We start from the raw sequence: 16,743 nt of genomic DNA on the forward strand, positions 1-16,743 counted from the left end.
GGATGAATAAAGGGGCATGATTACCTCTCTTGAGCTAGATGTGAAACCCTTCGTGATGAAGTGGGCTATGTAGAAGGTCTTTCTAACCACTTTGGCAATGTGGTTTTCAAAGGAGAGATTGCTATCAACTTGGGTCCCCAGGTCCCTAATAACTTTCTCTGTACTTAATGGGTTTCCGCCTATGTGGTAATTTGTGGGCACATTGTTTTTGCCAAAGGGTATGACTATACATTTTTCTGGCATTTAGCTTTAAACCGTGGCGCTGGCACCAGTTATCTGTCTCTGTGAGACCTTTTTGAAGGATGTTTGTGTCAGCTGGAGAGTTGATTATGGCACCCAGTTTGCAGTCGTCTGCGAACTTGGTGAGCCATAGTCCTCCCACATTTGCCTGTACCTCGGAAAAGTATATACCGAACAAGAGTGGTCCCAGGACAGAACCCTGTGGGACGCCACTTGTGACCGGTTTCGAGTCTGACATGGCTCCAGCAACTCTCACTCTGTGGGTTCTGTCTTTGAGCCAGTTTGCGACCCATCTTGTGATATAGGGGTTTATATTTAAGCTGGATAGCTTATCTATGATGCCCGAGTAGGGTATTGTGTCAAATGCCTTTGCAAGGTCTAGATAGGCTGTGTGGACTACCTTCCCTTCATCTATGGCTTTGGTGACTGTTTCGAAGAAGTCAACCAGGTTCAAAAGGCAGGATCTGCCCTTGACAAAGCCGAACTGGGTAGGATCTAGTGTCTGTAGGTCCCCAATGTCTTTGTTTATGAGCTCCATGATGATCCTCTCTATAGCCTTGCAGACTAAGCTAGTCAGGCTTATGGGGCGATAGTTTCCGGGGTCCGTCAAGGCTCCACCTTTGTGGAGTGGGACCACTGTTGCTGTACGCCATTCTGTGGGCACATATCCTGTAGTGAGGCTGAGATTGTATAGCTGTTTTATTTGAGGGATTAGTTCCTCTTGGAGTTCATGTAGGACGCAACCTGGGACGCCATCTGGTCCCATGGAAGCAGTGTTTTTTGCTTTGGAGAGGGCAGCCTTCACCTGAGCATCAGAGATGTTTGGGAGGCTGCACTCTGCCGGGATAGATACTTGCTCTTTTGGGGGGGAGGGGGTGGAGAAGTTTGCACTGAACCTGTCTGCCAGGATATTGGCAATGTTTGTGGGTTCAGTGTATTTTTTGTTGTTTAGAATCAACTCAGAACAAGTCTGGGAGTTCATAGGTTCATAGATTAGTACTAGGCTAACTACTCTTGTGAGCCATTTCAAGCCTAGCCAATTACCCCATGTGAATCAGAAACCTGCACCTTTGTGTGTGTAAAAAAACACCTTAACCATTATGCCATCCTCCCACCCCTATTTGCATCCCAGGTTTCTAACATAACTGAAAAAAGCCTTATGATTGTCTTTGGTGTCCTGTTCAATTTTTCTCTCGAAGCTGGCCTTGGAGGATTTTATGAGGGATCGTAATTTTTTGCTAGTACTGATCAGAGATGCCTTCCCTATTAGGGATTTTGCTCTATCATGTAGTAGCTTCCTCCTTCTGTTGTACAGTTTATTTATGGCAGGGGTCCACCAGACTGGACGCCTGCCTTTGGATGATTGGGTCTTGGTTTTGTTTGGGATAGCATGATCCATGCATTCCTGGAGATGTCCGTAGAATGCATTTATATAGGATTCTGCAGTTTGGGCCGTAGTTTCCACTGGCCCTGGGGCCTTGAAGGATTCCACTTCGGTTTTGAGAAGTGAGAAGTTCACTTTTGAGAAGTTTTTCACTGTGGTTTTCTGGGCTGGGAGTGGGGTCGGGATGTGGACATCCAGTGAAATTAGTTTATGGTCTGATCTTACCAATGAGGGATATACTTCTGGTGTGGAGCATAGAGTCCCCATGTTGGTAATGATCAGGTCTAGTATGTTGTCCCCTCTTGTGGGAGTGGTGACTAGTTGTTCCATAGCATTTGAGTTTATAATTTCCAGGAACCTTTGGGCTAACGTGTTGGGGCTTGAGTAGTGCTCCCAGTCAATGTTTGGGTAGTTGAAGTCGCCCAATATAATGGTGTTTGGAGAGATCTTCATGTTCTCCAATGTTTTCAGGAAAGCCGAGTGGGATTCCTGACTTTGAGAGGGTGGTCTGTAGGATGCTATAAACTGAAAAGCAGTCTTGCCCACTGTTAGTTGCACATGGATGGTCTCCGATACTTCGTGCAATGCCACTAACCTGGAGGTGTGGATATCCTTGATAAATATGGAAACTCCCCCTCCTTTTGTGGTTCGGTCCGGGTTTTGGGGCCGAAAAGCATGATATGAGGTATAGCCTGGTAGTGCTGGGGTACTCTCTGGAGCCTTGAACCAGGTTTCTGTCACTGCACAGATATCAATGTTCTCCATAATGAGGAGACCTTCGAGTGCGTGCATCTTGAGGTTAAGACTTCTGGCGTTTAGCAGCATTACCCTTAGTTTCTTGTTCCTTGTGCTGTCTATGGGGTGGGTTTGACTTTTGAGCCTTGCCTAAAAAAGGCACTATGGGGGTGGCAAGAGCCTTTGCCAATATCCGAAAGCCCAGTGGTGACAGGTGCAAGCCGCCCCTAGCGAAGCAACGTGGCTTGTCGAGCATGTCATCCCAGGCTGACAGACACTGGATCCCCTTTGAATGACACCAAAATTTTAGCCAATTGTTAAAATCGATCATTTTGTCTTTGTACTGTGGCATCATTCTTGGTGAGGGTAAAATGCTGCTCAAGGTCAGGGTCATACCAGCCTGGGCTACATGATCAGAGAGCTCCTCTATGTCTCTTTTCATGTAGTCCAGGGAGGTACGTCTCATGTCATTCACACCAGCATGTACAATGACTGAGTCATATTTGTATTTGCTTTGGAGTGACCTGAGTGCTTGCGTTATGTGGCGGATCCTAGCACCCGACAGGCAGCTCACCGTGACCTTCTCTTTATTCAGCCTGGTGAGCGGGACGTCAGTGTGTCTGACAATAGAGTCACCTATTACAAGAGTATCAGGTGTGTTATTCAGCCTTAAGGGCTGTGGCTGCTTGGCACACTGACTTTGTGGGTTATGTGTTGTGTGTGTTTTGTTTTGAGGTAGCGTTTGCTTGGATGTCTGCTTTGAAGGTCTCTGTTGCTTAGGTAGATTTTTATTTAGAGCCTCCGAGTATGTTTTTGTGTATTTATGTGTTTGGTTCGCTGATTTATTTATTTATTTACATTTGTTGACCGGGAGTGTCCGACTGGACGTAGGCCTATTTTCATTGGAGGCCCGGGGAGAAAAGCTCCACAGTTAAAATAAACAGGCAGTAGTTACATTGGATTACATAGCGATTAACAATTTGATTAACACAGCAATTAATTACAAACATATTTACAGATGAAGAACATAGTACATCAGAAGACAACTAGAATCTTTATCTGCGAAGTACTTAACAGACATTAACAAATGTTACAATAAGAAGTTCCTGCTGTATAATAAGTACTAAGCTTATGGGCATCTGAGCTTGCTATAATCAAGGTAGTTAGTGAGGTGGAAAGAAAGGTAGTGGTTAGATGGGGTGGGTGATATTAGAGTGGGAGTTGCAAGGGCATAGGATATTGAAACCACTGGAAAAGAAAACTAAAGCAGTCCAGAACTGTCCCATGCCAACCACTAAGGAACAGGTTAAAGGGGCATTCCTACCATCTAAAGTTCTGAAAAAAGCAGAAAGGTGCAGCTTTATGTTAACTAAACTCACAATCCAAATATAAATAACCTACTGAGGATCCAATCACTGGTTAAAATAATACATTTTAGTAAAATAATAAATAAAATGATTGAGCACTCTTGTCTTAACAGAGAGACTTCAACAGCGATTGGATCCTTAGTGGTGTTTTATATATATATATATATATATATATATATATATATATATATATATATATATATATATATATATATATATACATATATATTTGGATTCTGAGTTTGGTTAACATAACTCTGCACCTTTCTACTTTATCCAGAATTTTGATTCAGTGTCTAAAATTCTGACCAGAAGAAACTTGGCCTGATACCTCCCAGTTGTCACCACCCACTTATCACATCATCATCAAACTAATCCTAGTTTCAAGTTACTTTATACAGCCCTGTTTTCAGTCTCTGTGGTGAACACAGTTAACGGTGTTCATTTCCTTTTTCCTGTCAAAGCGTTTTTAGTCCCTGATCACTGGGAAGCAATAAGGTTATTCTGTTTTGTGTGTGTTTGTGGTGAGGGTGGTTAGGCAAGACTCTCATTGTTTACTTTTTATGAACTCGTCAAAAAGCTTATCTTAATTGTGCAGCTCTTAATTGCCTTTATTTATTCTGTTTAGCGAAACTGCAAGTGTAGTCAAAAGAGTAGAGCTGAATGAATTCATACCACATCTTAGTAGTATACTGACATATTGCCCTTATTCTGCAGTAGAACAATCTCAGAATTGGGGTGTATAACTATCACAGGTTGTTGTAATGTACCGCCCCCATTGTGACAGTAAGTTTTGGACTTCATTGTCTAAAATGAATTTGTTGCTTGCGTTACACATACACTTTTTACAGCAGGTCAGAAAACCGTTACACTTGCTAGTATTGAGAAATAAAAAAACAAAACATGAAAAGAACAAGTCTGCTTCTACTACTGTTCAAAACTTGCATCATTCTAATGCTTTCCACAGAGTCAGTGACAGTCATGCATAACATCAGAGCACTTAGCTAACATTCAGAAATCCACACAAAATAAAATAAAAAAATTAAATGAACGGAATACTCTGCTTACTAACATTTTAACTTTGCATTGCTCATGTGCTTTCCTGCAATGTAGCAGCAAGTGAGGTCAAAAATACCAGAAAGGCTACTTTTCTCTGAGGATAACAAGCACAGGTGAAACTAATGAATGACTCAGTGAGAGCTGTTGATAGTACAACTGAATTTGTGATGGAATTTGACTAAGGCCATTGAAACCTTCTGTAAGCACCCCTCCCCCAGCCCTTGCAGCCAAAGATGGGACATGCTCAGGAAGCCAGACGGAAACTGTAAAAAAATACCAGAATCAAACAAAAAACCTCTGGGACTGTCCCTGGCATTTTAGGCCTAGCTTACTAATATCTTAAATTTATTAATAACTGTGTTACTATTGCTTGCCCTCTGACTGACCTGACCAAGAGTACGCCTCCCTAAATATAACATGGACAGTTGAATCAGAACAAGGCTTTAGGCAACTAAAAGATACATGCTATGCTCAGTACTAATATTAATAGCTCTATATTTTTGATGCAATGCTTATGGCACACAGATGCATTTGAGGTAGATATAGGTACCATCACACAGAGAGAAAATGAGCCTTCCTCTTAAAATGCTAATTTTGTTGGTAGAGAATTAATGTTATTTAGTGGTTATGCCTCTCTCTTAAATGGCTTTAAAAGCAAATTGATCACAACTCAGAACTGTAGATATGGGCTTTCACCTTAGAGTCTTAGAATTTCATGATCTGACATCATCCAGGCAGCAGTCAGTTAAATGTAGATGGATGTCTTAGCCTTGCATCTCATTTAAGAATGCCAGAATCAGCCCCTTCTATCCTGAGATAGGGGGAGCATTCATTGGGGCATAGTGACTGCTGAGCCTGAAAAATGCACCTGCTAGGGCATAGTGACTGCTGAGCCTGAAAAATGCACCTGCTAGGGTAGCAATTGCTAACGGGTGCATCATGAAAAAAATACAGGGTAGGCGGGCAAACCAGAAACATGTAATTCTCTGTCACAGCCAATGAGGAGTAGGTGCAGCTTATAGTATATGAGGACAATTTACCAATGGAGAAAATCATATTCCTGTCTTCAGGGTCAAGAGGAAGGGTTTTGAAGAGGAATTTCCATGGAGCTACATGTGAAGGATGAAGGCAGAATGAAAGATGTCTTTGAATATTTGAAGAGGAACATGATGGTGGAAATCCCTTGCCTATAAAGAGTCTTAAATAAAAAGACTGAAATTTTTAAGCACTGTTTTTTTTTTCATTGGACAGCTTTGAGGTGAGCACTGTGTGTATTCTGGAATACTGATTTTTTTGCATTCATTTTTAATGTGTTATCCACATAAGTGGGTCAGTCTATAGATCTTTTTTAGCCAAGACTCAGGTCAAAGGTAAAAATGAAGTAATAGGTAGAAACAATGAACAGTTAACATCTATTCATGTAACATTTTATACTCATAGGTGATATAATATGAAGTTGTAAATAACACAAAAAACAGCAAAGCAATTAAAACACAACACAGACTAAGGTTTCCACCTGTCCTTCTTTGCGAGCAACAATCACTTTGGGCAGCTGTGTCCTGAGGAAAAAAAAACTAAAAATGGCAAATGTCCTGAGATTTTAGCACAAAAATATTTCTCAAGATGCATAAAACAAGTTATTTTGTATTTGAAATACCTAAATGTTATATGAAATAGCATAAGCAACTCAAATACTACAAGGAAAAGCTTTTATTTTGGCAAAAAAGTGAAGTTCTGCCCTTTGCACTTGGCGTGGGTATGTTTTATCCTGCAAAATCTCATGTTTCTACAAAAAGTCCCACATTTGGACATTTGAAAAGATATCAGCCCTAGCAATAAATACAAGAAAGTTAGGGTCAAGTACTTTCAACCTATTGAGCTTATAGTTCCACAAGTCTGAAATGACACCTACACTCTGACAAGGGTAAGTTCGCTAGAGTCTTATTGAAATCTAAATAATATTTAGTGAAATCCTGCAGTGACAAAATAGGTTAATGAGATTCTTTTTAAGCTAAATGAATTAGGTTTGCAGCATTATCTAGTATTTACTTGTGGTATTTGTTTTGACTAAAGTCTACTGGGAAATTTTTATTTATTTGCTTTTTCTTGTTTTATTTCTTGCAAGTTTTTCCCACTTTTTGGTAAAAGGTAGGAATTTATACCTTTGGAGATAGTTTCATATGTTTTTGTTGCTGCAGAGTTATGCAGATGTGGTGTAGGGATAAGTTCATAGGTTCATAGGTTCATACTAGGCTATCTGCCCTAGGGCATTTATAAGCCTAGCCAGAGTGTGTTTGGCTTTCGCCACCCATTTTAAATTAATTTTGCTATGCCCTTTTTCGAGGTTATTATACTGTGCCTCTGTCTAACAGTGACACAGAAGTGATACCCTGGGTAAACCTACTATCTCCCATCCACTCATCAAGATTCCTCTTGAAGAGAGTCAGTGAGGGACTCTGCCTAACCTGGACTGGGATTTTATTCCAGAGTGAAGGGAGCCTCTGGGTTATGAATCTGTCCCTCCAGCATGTCCTATTTATTTCAGTGCTGAGGTTCAAGTCTCTCGAGCGCGTAGCTCAATGGGATTTGGATTTTCTGAGGTGCAGCATGTCCATTAATAATGGGTTGGACATGGCTTTATACGTCAGGCACAGATCGCCTCTGAGCAGGCGGTATGCCACTGAGTAGAGCTGGAGTTTCTTTAACCGGGCAGCATATGGCATCTGTTTGAGCCCTTTGATCCTCTTGGTGAGGTACTTTTGGGGTCTTTCCAGTTGCTGCAGGTGTCTGGTAAGGTACATCCCAAAAGGGGCATTGTACTCAATTATGGGCCTGATGAGGGATGAGTAAAAAGGCACGATGACCTCCCCTGATCTAGATGTGAATCCCTTCATGATTAGGTGGGCTATATAAAATGTTTTTCTAACCACTTTGGCCACGTGGTTGTCAAATGAAAGATTGCTATCAACTTGGGTCCCCAGTTCCCTAATTACTTCTTCTGTACTTAATGGATTACCACCTATGTGGTAATTCGTGGGCACTTTGTTTTGACAAAGGGGATGACTATACACTTCTTGGCATTTAGCTTGAGGCCATGGCTCTGGCACCAGTTGTCTGTTTCTATGAGGCCCTTTTGGAGGATGCTTGTGTCAGCTGCAGAGTCGATTATAGCGCCCAGTTTGCAGTCATCTGCGAACATGGTCAGCCACAGTCCTTCCGTGTTGGCCTGCACCTCTGAGAAATATATACAGAACAGGAGAGGTCCCAGGACTGAGCCTTGTGGGATGCCACTTGTAACTGGTTTGGAGTCTGACATGGCTCCAGCAATTCTAACCATGTGGGTTCTGTCCTTGAGCCAGTTTGCAACCCATCTAGTGACATAGGGGTTTATATTTAAGCTGGAGAGCTTATCTATAATGCCCGAGTGGGGTATTGTATCGAAGGCTTTTGCAAGGTCCAGGTAGGCTGTGTGGACCACCTTCCCCTTGTCAATGGCCTTGGTAACTGTTTCAAAGAAATCGACCAGGCTTAAGAGGCAGGATCTGCCCTTAACAAAGCCGAACTGGGTAGGATCCAGTGTCTGTAGGTCCCCAATATCTTTTTTTATGAGGTCCATGAGGATCCTTTCCATAGCTTTGCACACCAAGCTAGTCAGGCTTATAGGGCGATAGTTTCCAGGATCCGTTGAGGCACCACCTTTGTGGAGAGGGACCACTGTTGCTGTACTCCACTCTTTGGGTACATATCCTGTGGTAAGGCTGAGATTGAGCAGTAGTTTTATGTTTGGGTTTAGCTCTTCTTGGAGTTCATGTAGGATGCAGCCCGGGACACCGTCTGGTCCCATTGATGCTGTGTTTTTTGCTTTGGAGAGGGTGGCTCTTACCTGAGCATCTGAGATGTCAGGGGGGCAGCACTCTGCTGGGATATATATCTGCCCTTTTGGTGGGGAGGGGGGGAGAAGTTTGCACTGAACCTGTCAGCTAGGATGTTGGCAATGTCTGTGGGTTCGGTGTATTTTTTGTAATTTTGGACCAATTCTGAGCATATCTGGGAATTTCCACCCAGGTTCCTAACATAACTAAAGAAATCCTTGTGATTATCCTTAGTGTCCTCTGCAATTTTTCTCTCGAAGCTGGCCTTAGACGATTTTATGAGTGCCCATAGGTTTTTGCTAACACTGATCAGAGATGCCTTCCCTTTTTAGGATTTTGCTCTATCATGTAGTAGCTTCCTCCTTCTATTGTATAGTTTGTTTATGGCTGGGGTCCACCAGACAGGACGTCTGCCTTTGGAGGATTGGGTCTTGGTTTTATTTGGGATTGCATGATCCATGCATTCCTGAAGGTGTTCATAGAATGCATTTATAAAGGATTCTGCGGTCTGGGCCGTATTTTCCACAGGCCCGGGGGCTTTGAAGGATTCCACCTCGGTTTTGAGGAGTGTGAAATTTGCTTTAGAGAAGTTTTTCACTGTGTTTTTTTGGGCAGGGGGTGGGGTCGGAATGTGAATATCAAGTGAGATTAGTTTATGGTCTGATCTTACCAGTGAGGGATACACTTCTGGTTTGGAGCATAGAGTCCCCATGTTGGTGATGATCAGGTCCAGTATGTTTTCCCCTCTTGTGGGAGTGGTAACAAGTTGTTCCATAGCGTTTGAGTTTATAAATTCTAGGAACCTTTGAGCTAGGGTGTTGGAGCTAGAGTAATGCTCCCAGTCTATGTTTGGGTAGTTGAAGTCACCCAATATAATGGTGTTTGGAGAGACCTTCATATTTTCCAGTGTTCTCAGGAAGGCCGAGTGGGGTTCCTGGGTTTGGGAGGGTGGTCTGTAGCAGGCTATAAACTGGAAGGCAGTTTTACCAACTGTTAGTTGCACATGGATAGTCTCTGATGCTTCGTGCTGTGCCACCAACCTGGAGGTGTGGGTATCTTTGACGAATATTGATACTCCCCCTCCTTTTCTGGTTCAGTCCAAGTTTTGGGGCCGAAAAGCATGGTATGAGGTATAACCTGGCAGTGCTGGGGTGCTCTTGGGACTCTTGAATCAGGTTTCTGTTACTGCACAGATATCGACGTTCTCCATGCTAAGGAGAGTTTCGAGTGCATGCATCTTGAGGTTTAGACTTCTGGCGTTGAGTAGCATTACTCTTAGTTTCTCATCCCTTGTGTTACCTATGGAGGTGGGTTTGTCTTTTGAGCCTTGCCTAAGAAAGGCGCTATGGGAGTAGCAAGAGCCTTTGCCAATATCCGAAAGCCCAGGGGTGACAGGTGCAAGCCGTCCCTAGTGAAGCATCGTGGCTTGTCGGGCATGTCATCCCAGGCTGACAGGCATTGGATCCCCTTTGAATGACACCAATACTTAAGCCAATTGTTGAAATTGATCATCTTGCCTTCATATTGAGGCATCATTCTTGGTGAGGGTAAGATGCTACTCAAGGTCAGGGTCATACCGGCCTGGGCCACATGCTCAGAGAGCTGCTCTATGTCTCTTTTCATGTAGTCCAGGGAGGTACATCTCAGGCCATTCACACCAGCATGGACAATGACGGAGTCATATTTGTACTTGCCTTGGAGTGACCTGAGTGCTTGTGTTATGTGGCGGATCCTAGCGCCCGACAGGGAGCTCACCGTGACCTTCTCCTTGTTCAGCCTGGTGAGCGGGACGTCAGTGTGCCTGTCGATAGAGTCACCTATTACAAGTGTATCAGGTGTTTCTTTTAGCCTTAAGGGCTGTGACTGTTCAGCACACTGGCTTTGTGAGCTATGTGTTGCACGTGTTTTGTTTTGGAGTAGCGGTTGCTTGGGTGTCTTCTTTGGAGGTCTCTGCTGCTTAGGCAGATTTTTATTTAGAGCCTCCGAGTATGTTTTTATGTGTTTATGTGTTTGGTTTGCTGCCGTGGTAGGTCTATGTGAGACTGGAATTGTAGTGAGTGTGATTTCCTTCTCCTCCTGACGGGTTTCGCCAGTACTGAGTTGAGAGAGTTTAGTCTCCAGTTTGGCTATATGGTTGCATCTCTCACATGTTGGAATTTGTTGGTAGGAGGAGAGTGTTGTCTGTGTACATGAGGCAGTTGTAACATTGCCTCAAGATTCCCAGATTCACCAGCTGGACTGGAGAAGAGATTGACAACTGACCTTTGGACATGCTAGAATAGTATTGGGAATTCCTTTATAATTGAAAAAAAAGGGCCAATGGGGAACAAGGTACTGAACGGGAGTTTGTGAGGGTGTAGTGCTTTTAATTTTTTAGTGCTGACTTATATAATTGCTTTAGTGAGCAAGTGCCAGGTAACTTAAATGCAATGTGTTACAGGTAACTTAAATGCAAAAATGACAAACAGTAACTTTCTTTCAAGTGAAACAAGGAAATAAGTACAGTAAGCAATGCAGATGTCACTAGGGATCCACAGAAGCGCTGAAAAGCCGCGTTTTAGGTGGAATTAGCATTTCAGGGAAATAACAAGCAAACAAGCATACAAACAAAGCTAGATTCAGCAGGCCTGGATCTAGTCTATGCTACAGCAAACAAGGTGTACCAATTTAGTAAGAAACAGTTCAAATATGCAGGCACTATAAGCCTTTAACCAGAAATTCCCAGCTCAGAAGGGCAGAGTCCAGCCTCTCCTCCCACAAAAGTGCAGACCACGAACCTTCTTAATGTAAAATAACTGGCCTGAAGCCCAAGTGCTTAAACCAGAACTAATATACTTTTAGAATAACAGACACTGAGCCCTCAATCAGCAGTTCCCAACTTAGAAGGATGTAAGCTACCTGTTCTGCCACCACAGTGCAGGCCACAAACCTTCCTAATATAAAACTGGTCTGAGCCCAAGTGCTTAATCCAAAAGACTTAGAATGATAGCTACACTTTAATCAAGTTACTACCAAGCAGTAATAAATACAATTGAATACTTTAAAGAATGCCTGGATTAGTGCTCAAGTTATACAAACAAAGCTAGATTCAGCAGGCCTGGATCTAGTCTATGCTACAGCAAACAAAGTGTATCAATTTAATAAGAAGCAGTTCAAATATGCAGGCACTATAAGCCTTTAACCAGAAATTCCCAGCTCAGAAGGGCAGAGTCCAGCCTCTCCTCCCACAAGAGTGCAGACCACGAACCCTCTTAATGTAAAATAACTGGCCTGAAGCCCAAGTACTTAAACCAGAATTATTACACTTTTAGAATAACAAACACTGAGCCCTCAATCAGCAGTTCCCAACTTAGAAGGATGTAAGCTACCTGTCCTGTCACTACAGTGCAGAGCACAAACCTTCTTAATGTAAAACAACTGGTCTGAAGCCCAAGTGCTTAAACTAAAAGGCTTAGAGTGAGTTACACCAAGCAGTAATAAATACAATTGAGTACTTTTAAGATGACGCAAAAGCAAAATAAAGTAGGAAGAAACACAAATACAGTAAAAGCAGATTTTTTTTTTTTTTTTTTGAGTGAGCAAATGAGATGGGCCCAGGAGGAGTATCTAAGTGCAAATTTACAAGAGGGGCGGGCAGTTTCAAAGCCACCAAGATTAACACCAACACAAAAACAGGGAAGGTGGACAGGAACCTACTGACAAACAGAGTCACAGCTTCCAGCTAGATATTCCTCAATGCAACACAAAAAAATTACTTTAAATCGTGTATTATTTGATAAAAGTGCAGATAAAAGTTACTTAGCTTCAGACGTTCAAGTTGATAGCATGCAGGTCTTAACCGGCCAAAGCTCACAGTTTAAACAGCAAGTGTTGTGCTTCTGTTTTTGTTTTTTGTCCTTGCTAAACACTTGTGTGTCTGTATAGTTTTCAAGTAATAATGTATGGAACTGAAGTCTTAGCAGAGGGGTGGAAGTGGAATTGGTCTCAAGTACAAATATATTTGTAACCATATTTCTAAATTTGTGGTTTAAATATCATTGATTCAGTTGCAGTAGTTTCTTTATTTCTGTGTTCTAGTCTGCAACTGACCAGCATCTGTCCCCAGGACCTCTTCCTATCTGCCTGGTCTACTGAACCTCCCATTACTTCCCTAGACAATCTCCAACCCATGTTTGGGGCTGGTGAAGTGATCATGGCACTTGTGTTATATTGCTGCCGGGGGGATTTTTTCTTTTATGCCCCACGCAATGTGCATGACTAACACCCGGAGGTGGATGTGAAATGCACATCAGTACCTCCCAACCTCTCATTTCTGTAAAAGGCTTTAGAGCAGCTGGATGCTCCACTCACCACTAGGCTGTTGACTCTTAGGTCTCTTCCAGGAAAGCTAGTCAGCTAGTGTGTCCCATATATGTGCAGGTCCCACCTCCCATCTCACCCACATTCTCAGTGCTGATGCCATTAATCATCTGAGACAATATTTAAACTCAGGTTGCATGGGCCATAGTTAAGGCTTTATCCCTGTACACCACTGGGCACAGGCTAAATTGCAATCTGTTTTAATATTTTGGGTAGTTTATAAATGTATTGTAATAGTGCAATGAGGGTAATGTTATGATTTACTGGATGAATAAGTTAGTATTGTGTTTTTCTTACCTAAATATTATTTATATACCACCACAAACAAATATTATTTATGTTTGTCATTACTTTCAGGTCTCTTTTGTAGATAAAGCTGTCTAAAAATTGAATGGTTGTGTTCATGTTTCATTTTATTATTCATTACTTATTTATGTCTGACTTTTAGTTTTAGGTCTGTCAATGGTTGTACTCTTGTTTAATTTCATTTTCCATTAATTATTTTAAAGTTTGTTCAAGTTAACTTAGTAAATTAAATTTTTAGTTATGCAGTTGCTATTGCAGGGTCTGCATGTTTTCTATGCTTGTAGCATGTGTGCATGCAAGCATATGTGTATTTGTGTATATATTTTTGTTATCAATGGGGATGAATTACATTCGTGTAGACATGTACAGACTACTGATAAATGTCTGATGACACACACACAGAATGATCATAAATCTACATCAAATGTATACAGTCTCTGACAGATAAATATTCTATCCCAGCCATTTATCAGTGCCCACTGATATAAATTAATTCATTAAATGTTTATGAACTGTGTTAGTGGGCTTATCTGGTAGAATTCTTTTCCCTCTATAAACCAGAACCCAGAAAAGACAAAATGCAAACCAATTATATTATCAATAAATTCGGTTAGAACAAACGTCAGCAAGATCAGACAATCAGATTCAAACATACACATTATTTATGAAAATTAAACTAAGCATAGACAGTAGCTGGAAACTGCTTATCAGAAAGTAAGTCACTAATCTTCAAATATACACAGTAAGTTTCTACATTAATGAAAGCACAGATGGTTACGGAAAAGTAGCTTGTTACTGGAATGTATTCTTGGGTATATATAATCAGTCCGACTCTGAGAACAAATTTATCAGTTTAGGTGCATCCTTCTGAAGATGACCTTAAAATACAGAATCAGATAACGTGAGGTGAGTTATCATTAAGAAGGGAATGTTAAGTGACAGGACATAAAATACATTGTTTAAATAAGTGACTGAGAATTAAGGCTATGAGCTTTTAATGTCTGTTTCCTGCAGGCCAGTGTGTTTGATTTCCTCAGACTCTGTTTGCCAAGTGTGTATCTCAGAGCAGGTCACTTATCCAGATAGTTCTTTTTGTCAATTAGGAAATTGAACAATTCTCCTAAATTGCTACCTTGGCTAGGTACGTATGAACCTGTAGTACAATAGTGCTGAAGGAAGCCACATAAACACTTTTTCTAACTATTCTAGGCTGCCTGATCACCAAATCTAAGAAATACTTTGTAGTGTATGACACTGAGCTTGTTATTGCCATAGGAGTTTGCGTTACAGTTTTATTTGATGGCATCCAACCAAGCTATGTGTATGGAAGAAAGGATTGAAATCATTAAGGAAATGGAGTTTGAAAAGAAGTAGACACACCTAGTTCACCTCCTAGGCCCCTGCATATACTTAACAAGGGTACCAGAACTTGTCAGAGATTTGGGATGCATGGCTATGCTTAAAAGGTCCCTTGTAGTCATTAGACTAGTAATCACCTATGAAGCTAAGAGCATGAGAACATCAGTTCTATGTAGTTATGCAGTTTCACTGACAGCGTCACATACTTAATGAATTTTACATGAAATTTTAAAGTGCGCCTCGGTAAGAGGAAATGGAGAGGATAATGCAGAACAAATCTTACTCATTCACATGCAAATGTTGTGAAAATATATGCACCTAGTAATGTATGTGCATACATCTTGAGAATCTTACACCTTTTCTGAAACATCAGATTAAAAGCATAGGCCAAATATAAATATTTTATGAATAGGTAATGCTGTTTAAAAATTACTGACAACAGCATGGCAAATATTAAGATGGTAATAATCAATACACTCAAGTCTTGACATCTATATTATTACATACCATAACATACACAATGGATGTATATTGTTTCTTGAAATTTTCAAAACAGCTTTCTATACCTTGAAAATCATATAATCTGGATGTATAGAATTGACAATAATTTGTATTTGACCAGACTTGCTTTTTTATATGATGGCAAGCAAATGTTTATAAAATATGAAAGATATTCTTAATTTCTTAAAAATTCAGCAGAAAAGCACTCATTAACTTTCTGCAACTTACAATCACACTATAAAAGACAATATTCACTCAAATTGCCTTACGTTTTATCTGAAACCACCCAACGTATTACATGCCACTTGGTTTCACAATGCTATGACAAATGTGGAAATACAGCTTATCTTTGTAATGGCTAACAAACTAATAAACTCATTTTTTGTCTCCCATCAAGATAGTTCATGATACAGCTTATTAACATAGCTCACTCAGGTATGGAAACATGAATAACGGTTGGCAAACAACTGTTAATATAGACATTCAGCATCACCTTATTGCATGTTCTGTTTCATATTTTGCCTATAAGCTGGCGAGTCAGAACTATGGGTCTGAAATGGAAATACTGGTGGTACAGGTGCTAATGACATAAACACTGGTTATATTATAGCCTATGATTTACATGCTACAATAAACATTTGTCACTTTCTTCCTGGTTTGAAAACCTCAAGCAAAGCTTACTTCAAAAATGAATTTTAAACACACAGACTTATTTGCTGATGATGATCTCAAGTATACAGCCTAAGAATATAAACAAAAAAGTAAAAAAGAATGTATAAGAAAAATAAAAATAAAAAAACTGTTACTGCTTCGTTGGTACCTTGCCCTATGAAAATAACACAACTAAATAATACGATCAAAGTCGAGTAGGTACAATGGCAAATACCAGTCACTTGCATAAAAATCCAAGACAAATAGGGTATTCCAAGATGTACAGTTGTATTTAAAGCGTTACTATCACTCTCAGCTGCCCTTCTGCACAACGATAGTACAATCCACCAGCTGCTTTCACATCACTATAAGTGAGACATTGAAGCACACTTTTAGCATGTTTAAAGTGTAACTTTCAACATCTACTGCCCTTCAGCGCAATGATGATACAATCCACAAGCAGTGTTTCACTTCACTATGGATAAATCAAGATAGCACTCGTTCTGCGTTCCTTAGAAGTTTTATTTAAATAAAAGTTGGCTAGCGCTTTCACCCGTAGGCTTCCTCAGGCCATTACAACATATATTCAGAATTAATACATTTATATACTGTTTCCTGTCGTTAACACTGAGGTCACTTCCTGCTATTACGCTAATTAAAATGCAAACAATATCTAATATCATTATAAAAACTTAATATAATAATTAATTACATACATATTAGACAAATAAATATCCATATATGTACATAAGTAACTCGTGGTATATATAATATATTATAATATATATGTATATATATATATATATATATATATATATATATATATATATATATATATATACATATATAGATAGATACATAAATTCATCACAAAGTACTATGGCTTGTGACACTTCTTTTCTCTTGCCAG

General features: G+C 40.4%; 1 protein-coding gene across 1 annotated transcript in view; it reads right to left on the minus strand.

Moving 5' to 3' along the window:
- The window catches only part of GCKR (glucokinase regulator), a 678,315-nt gene that overhangs the window by 293,420 nt on the left and 368,152 nt on the right, over positions 1-16,743 (minus strand). The window lies entirely within an intron of this gene.

The sequence above is a fragment of the Protopterus annectens genome, chromosome 2.part1 (genome assembly GCF_019279795.1).
Source record: "Protopterus annectens isolate FY-2018-M chromosome 2.part1, PAN1.0, whole genome shotgun sequence".
NCBI lineage: Eukaryota > Metazoa > Chordata > Ceratodontiformes > Protopteridae > Protopterus > Protopterus annectens.